Source organism: Alosa alosa, chromosome 21, assembly GCF_017589495.1.
Source record: "Alosa alosa isolate M-15738 ecotype Scorff River chromosome 21, AALO_Geno_1.1, whole genome shotgun sequence".
NCBI lineage: Eukaryota > Metazoa > Chordata > Actinopteri > Clupeiformes > Clupeidae > Alosa > Alosa alosa.
In genome coordinates this window covers 15,484,746-15,492,245 of record NC_063209.1, presented here as the reverse complement: position 1 = coordinate 15,492,245, position 7,500 = coordinate 15,484,746, and the positions used below count along the sequence as shown (strand labels likewise).

The 7,500-nt window shown below is 41.7% G+C and overlaps 1 protein-coding gene across 1 annotated transcript in view; it reads left to right on the top strand.

Annotated features, from left to right (window-relative positions):
* Positions 1-7,500, top strand: part of fam189a1 (family with sequence similarity 189 member A1) — a 167,661-nt gene that overhangs the window by 139,138 nt on the left and 21,023 nt on the right.

Genomic DNA, 7,500 nt, shown 5'->3' with positions numbered 1-7,500 from the left:
CAATTCCAACTTTATGAAATACATGAGTGAAAATCTTATGTTTACTCAACCAGAGGTCAGTCAAGCATCACAGTGACAATGAGCCCCCACACATGCACACACACGCACACGCACACGCATACACACAAACACACTTACACTCATGAAACCAACACAGACACACACATGCTTCCATTCTCACACAGACACATGCACAACCAACAAACATTTTCTCTCGCTCTCTCTCTCTCTCTCTCACTCTCTCTCTCTCTCTCTCTCTCTCTCTCTCTCTCTCTCTCTCGCGCGCGCGCGCTCTGAGCCTAGTGAAAGCGTGGCTCAGCATTGTGATTGAGGATATCCGGTAGATAGGCAGAAGAAAAGGGAGAGAGAGAGCTGGCCTATAAGTGTGTGAACATCCAATCCCCTTTTGTTAATATCGTTTTCTTGATAATGAGATTTTCACGCTTACAGCACCACCATCATGGATTCGCCCTCATTCATTGTCGACTGCTGACAAGAGGAGGAGAGGAGAGACAGCCTTTAAGCTAAAACGAGTGTGTTGTCCTGATAAACTAATTCTCTCTCTCTCTCCCTCCCTCTTTTCTCTTTCTAGCCTGTGCGGGCTTTTGAACCCATCCTAGAGCAGATGCCGGTCGTTCATATTTTGATTTCATTAGCCGATATCGTCGATATGTCTGTTATATTACAGTTTTTCTCGATCGTTTTGATACCTGTGTAAACTCTGACATCACATTCTCAAAACAGTTAACACCTGTGTCTGAACAAAAGCACTCTGGACAAAATGACACATTTTGCTTGCAAAAGGCTGTTACTCTCTCAAAACACTTAAAACATGCAGCAAAAGCAAATCTTGCCTTCAAACACTACAACTTGTTGCCAATTCAAAAACACTCTTTAATCAATCGTTACACACTGGGCAACAAAATGCAAAATCTAGTTCTCAAAATGAGCATTTTTGCTATGTCCATTTCATTACTTTCTCATTTTTCTGGTATCAGAAAAAAACTCTGAAAAGACAAAATGTACTGAATAAAAAAACAAATTATTCATTCCTCCCAAGATGTAACTGTCATTGACATGTAAGACACACAGCAAACACCTAGCAAAACTGTAAATTTCATTGAACTACCATCGAAATAGACATACAGTTTCTCCACCAAATAGGCAATACAGTACTTTGTCTAAATGTGCATTAGATCCATACTTGCAAATAGCAACACAGAACAGACATCTCTTATGTAGAATGAATGCTTGCTGATTGAAGAATTGTGCAAAGGAGTTTCACACAGGTGTATCAGAAATTCAGACTTATGCAAGGAATCTATACCACCTGTGAAAAGATGTTTTCCTTTTGTTTAGCATGGGAAAACCAATAGAGTTTGGGGCTTTTGAATGACACCTGTGTTAACTGTTTTGCAAAAGGGTGTGAGAAATGTGTGAACCCAATGGAAATGTGTGAACACATTCGCAAGAGATGACTTCTGCTGTGCAAAGAAAGTAGTCATGAAGACCAAGTGGGTTCTAGTTTACTTAAGCAGGTAAAAGCAAAACTGTGAAAACTGAGAAAAACTGTAAGCAGCTCAAGGAGATTTTCTAGGGTGCGTTATGTGTCATTACTCTGAGTCGAAGGGTGTTCACTCTGCCGCAGTGCATCATGGGACATGGGAGTGTTTTTCCTCCTCTGCTGTGCTGGTGTGTCTGAGGAAGCAGCGCTTGACCTGGTCAACACTGACACCATTTCACACGCTTACAATCTGATGAAAAACTCGTCAATTAGGGGTCTAATGTTTAAGGGCACACTCACACACACTCACACACACACACATACTGTACACACACACACATACACACACACACACACACACACACACACACACACACACACACACACTCACACACACACACACACACACACACACTCATGCACTAACACATACGCACACATACGCACACACACACACACACACACTCGCACACACACAATTATTGACAAACACACACACACACACACAAATACAAACAGACACTTACAGACACACACATACGCACACACTGAAACACACACACACGGCCCTGCTGGAGTGTCCTCTGGTGATGGCGCTTTGTTCTGGTGAGGTGATTTGACAGTCATGAAGAGACTAGTGTGTCCTCATTTAGAGTGAGCTGGGATGAGCTGCCTCTCCATCTTCCTCTGGAGAAATAAGAGGAGGCCGAGACACCACACTCTCCTTCTCCCTCCCCGCAGACTGCTGCACAGGCTGGCTCCCACTCACAGAGGCCAAAGTGGGTCTATCTCTCTCTCTCTCTCCCTCTCCCTCTCTCTCTATTTATCTTTCTCTATCTCTCTCTCTCTCTCTCTGAATGACTTTCAACACCACTGCATCCTCTGACGGACAACCCCCACTGTAGAGGAGTGCTATGAGAAGACGTCTGTGGGGGGTCCACGTCTGTCCGTAGTTGTGCTAGATAAAGAAGGTGTTCACGTGGGCTGCATTATGAGCCTTTTTCACAAGTGAAATGGCAGTGAATTATCTTAATGAGTGGAGTTTCTCTGTCTGTTTCTGTCTAATTTAAACTCAAAAGTGTTTAATTTTTCGTGACACACAGGCACTTGTATTGCCAAAGTGCTCATTACATAAGGGACAAGAATTCAGAACATATTCCCCACATGTACAGCAAAAGATATGGGAAATACATCAAAACATATAAATATATAGAATCAGAGCTAAACCAGTACAGAGCATATTCACATGCGAATAAAATGTTTTCCTAAAATGGGAAAAGGCCATTAATGTCTTTTTTCTATCTCCTTCTCTTTTCTCTCTCCTTCATCCCTCCTTCCTCTCCTTCTCTGCCTCTCCTTCACCCCCTTTCTCTTTCTCTTTTGTTGTCTTTATTTCGTCTTTAGTCCTTATTCTGTTGGGGTCATGAGGGAAGAGACGCAGTTAGTAATATAAGCTCTTAAATGAGGACATGGATCTCCTGTGAGTCTCTCTCTCTCTCTCTCTTTCTCACACACACACACACACACACACACACACACACACACACACACACACACACACACCACAGTCATACAAGAGAAACTGTGCAAGAAAAGATTTCATATTTTTGGCCAGTGCGTGCGGTTTGTGCGTGCGGTGTCTGTGTCGCTCTCCTGGTTTGACGCGATGCAGCTCCATCTGAGAGCGTGGAGTGACAGATTCCCCTCCTGTGTGACCCTCTTCTCCTCTCTCTCTCTCTCTCTCTCTCTCTCTCTAAAATCAAATCAAATGCTGCTTTATAGGCATGAATGAATAAAGTCATTGTTGCCAAAGCTACGGGTATAACATGTTAATAATCAACTTTACATTAATATTGGTATAAAGATAATATTAAATAATGAAAGGGAAAAAATAGATAAAAGGATAAATGGTAATGCTACTAAAAGGACAGAGCTTCAGCAATAGTGCTATACTGTAGAAAAGAAAAGAGAGAAAAGTATGCAAACTCATATTACATGCCTACACTTACAGATACAACTACATAAATCAATTTAAGTTAAATAGCTTAATTATCAACAACAACATATTTACATGTACACAAAGAGGATATACCCATCAGTATCACATGCATAAATGTTTTATGGCAGGTCAAGATATAATCTGCAGCTAGGCATGAGCATATTGTTTCCTCTCACAGTTGTATACATATTTTCATTTGTGGAGATAGATTTTCAAATTCCTTTATATGTATTTTGAATTCATAAAAAAAATGTCCTTCTACAGTATAGGTGCATATCTAATATAATTAAGAAGGAAAAGTTCTTTGTTTTCTACATTGTTTATGCAGAAGCTACAGTTTCTCATATGTCTAGGCATCCATGTTTGTTTATGTCTGCCTGTTTCTATTTGTAGGCTATGGTCACTGATTCTGTATTTTGTCAGTGTTGTTCTTTTTTTCTATCATGTGTGGTGGTGTGTGTGTTAGTGTTAATTTTGTCACCTATTTTTAATTTAGTCTTAGTCTTAGTCTTGTGACGAAATGTCCTTTTAGTCTTTATCATATTTAGTCATTCAAATATCATTTTTGTTAGTCAAGTTTTAGTGGAGCTAAAAGTCTCGTCATTTTAGTCTAGTTTTTAGTCAAAAGAAAACTAAAAGGTATCTTAGTCTTAGTCAGTTTTAGTCAACACATTTTAGTCTTTTTTTTTTTATAGCAAATTATTTCTGATTACCATTTGAGTCAAATAGTGTTTCACACATCTCAATTTTCCAACAATATTGTGTGTCCACAGGGCTACTCGTCTGTTATAATTACTCATTCTGTCAGTCAGTATGTTTACATGCACAGGTAAGTCGAGCTACAGTTATAGCTCGGCTGGGATTTTGACCATAGACAGTAAAAGATTCGACTGGACCACTGTCATATTCAGAGACCAGTGTTTCTCAAAGTGTGGTCAGGGAAATCACTAGTGTCTTAAGCTATCCCAAGTGGTCCGCGAGCAGGCGTGGTAAAATATAATATAGAGGAGTTGTTTGCAATATTGAACCAACTTGTATGTAAAAACAGTTCTGCAACACTGTCTACATAAGATATGCCAGTTTAAATCATACAGTATGAATCCACACAATAAGCAAAGTGCAAAGACAATAAAGCAAGGTGGTTCAGTGAGTAAGCCTATAGTGTAGACTAATTATAGGCTACTGTTGAAGTAGGTCTAATCTTTTTTTTTTTTTAGCTAGGGTTAGTTAAGTGGTCCTGAAACTGAAAAAGTTTGAGAAACACTGTCGTAGACCAAAGTATTAATGTTTTTACTCCGCCTCACTAGATGGCTTATACGCTAAACACAACACATTCCCCAAACAGACTCTCCATCTTAGCCATAGCTAACTTGCTAGCGAACTTTCCATATTAGCTTACTTGCATCATCAGTCTAACTAGTTAAATAGTTGACATTACATGATGAACATTTTAAGATGGACATTCTGGGGGATGTTAATTTATATGAGAGAAGCTTCAACTTCTGGGTATATAGCATTGTGGCATAAAGCTTAGGTAGTTAGCTTGCTAACTCTGGCAAAAATCTCCAGTGTTCTTGTTCCATGTAGTTTAGGTGTTGCAGCCACAGGGTTGCAGCAACAGCACATAGACTAGCCTACAGGAAAGCTGTTATGATGAACTCATTCGAATATTTTGAAAACGAACAGCTAAATATTCTGTCTTCTCATTTTGTAGAAGAAAATGAAGAGAGATTTTATCTTAGTTTTTATTTCATGCAAAACATTTTAGTCTCTGGCTTTTTAAATCCCAACAATAATGCATCTTAAGATAGTCTTAGTCAGTGTTTCAGGACATTACTGCTCGCCTCACATCGCCTCTGCCTTAGTCATGAAAAAAAAAAGGTTGTTGATTGAACATATTTCCCTCTGATAGCCCTCTGATCTAAATTAACACTAGTGTGTGTGTGTGTGTGGTGGTGGTGGTGTGTGTGTGTGGTGGTGTGTGTGTGGTGGTGTGTGTGTGGTGGTGTTATGTGTGGTGGTGTTGTGTGAGGTGGTGGTGTGTGTGTGTGTGATGGTGTGTGTGTGGTGGTGTGTGAGGTGGTGTGTGTGTGTGTGTGTGGTGGTGTGTGTGTGGTGGTGTGTGTGTGGTGGTGTTGTGTGAGGTGGTGTGTGTGTGTGTGTGGTGGTGTGTGTGTGTGTGTGATGGTGTGTGTGTGGTGTTAAGACTACTAAGTAGCAGTTTTGTTTCTCTCTTTGTGTCTGTGTGGTAGTGTGCTGTAGCAGAGCCATAGGCACTTTACATCTCTTCCTACCCTTCCCCTCTCGCCCTCTTTCCATGCTTCTTTCTGTCTCTCTCTCCTCCCTGGCCACACACACACACACACACACACACACACACACACACACACACCCTCCATCCTGGCCTCCCCTCAGGCAGAGCTGGGCTGGTGTGTGTGATCTGCGTCACTGAGCAGCACTGATGTGAATACACTCCTCATGCCCTCAGCCTAAGCCCAGCCAGTCAGCTCTGACAATTGTGCGTGTGTGTGTGTGTGTGTGTGTGTGTGTGTGTGTGTGTGTGTGTGTGTGCGCATGTGTGTGTATGTCTGGTTCTGTGTGTGTGTGCTTGGGGGTCTGTGTGTGTGTGCTTGGGGGTATGTGTGTGTGTGCTTAGGGGTCTCTGTGTGTGTGTGCTTGAGGGTCCGTGTGTTTGTGTGTCTGTTTGTGTGTATGCATGTGTACGTGGGGTTGTTTGTGTTGAAGTATGCTGAGTGTGTTATGGATTGCTGATGGGTTGCAAAAGCAGAGACAATTCCAGAGTGTTTGTCTTTCATCTTCCCTGCTTTTGTTCCCTCTCTTATCTTCCTCCTTTGTTGTCGTCTATTGTTGGAAGGCAGGTGTATATTATCATGTATTCATGGATTCCTGGATGAGGACAGGGAAAGTGACTGAGGAAGCATTTAGGTTCACTCTTGCCAAAACTACAAATCCCATAATCCCAAGAGTGAATTGCTGAGAATGTGGGCTACCTCAGGTTCCCTGGAGTAAGACAAAGGGTGATTGATGAAGGTCATCATATTAAAACCCTCTCTCTCTCACACACACACACACACACACACACACACACACACACACACATGATACTCCCACGCACACATAATGATGTAAGAAAGACAAAGCGATGATGTAATAAAAGCATGCTTAGTGAAATGTGCTCATACCACTACACTGTTTTTTTTCTACCTCCCGCAGTGTGTGTGTGTGTGTGTGTGTGTGTGTGTGTGTGTGTGTGTGTGTGTGTGTGTGTGTGTGTGTGTGTGTCTCGTGTGGCTGAGTGACATGGAATCCATTACTGTGTGTGTGGGGGTCTGTTTTGTAGTGGTTAGTAGCAGTAGTAGTATACTATAGTAGTAGTAGTGTGTGTGTGTGTGTGTGTGTAATTGAATGCGTAAGCTGTGAGTCTCAGCGGTGCCTAGTCACCCTGACGAGAAGCACTGCACTGCAGTGTGTGTGTGTGTGTGTGTGTGTGTGTGTGTGTGACATCAGCACCGGCAGTTTGGCATGAACATTGCAGCACTGCAGCCTGAAACTGAGGGACACCACTGACAAGGAGATGGATGAGCATAATATTGATACTGTGTGTGTGTGTGTGTGTGTGTGTGTGTGTGTGTGTGTGTGTGTGTGTGTGTGTGTGAGAGAGAGAGAGACAGATTTGAAACAATAGACAGTCTTTGACTGCCTTTATCAGGAGAAGATCATGTCAACTTTGCCTGTAATATGTATTGACATGTTTTCAGTCCTCAGTGTTTCTTGTTTGGATACGCTGATATTTTATGATAAATAAAATGGAAACAAATTGTTAATGTCAACAGGATTGTATGAGTATGTGTGGGTGTGTTTGTGTGTACGAGAGAGAGGGTGAGAGAGAGTGTGTGTATATCTGTGTGTGTGTGTGTGTGTGTGTGTGTGTGTGTGTGTTTGATTTTTGATGTGTGCACAAAGTTTTGGCAATGAC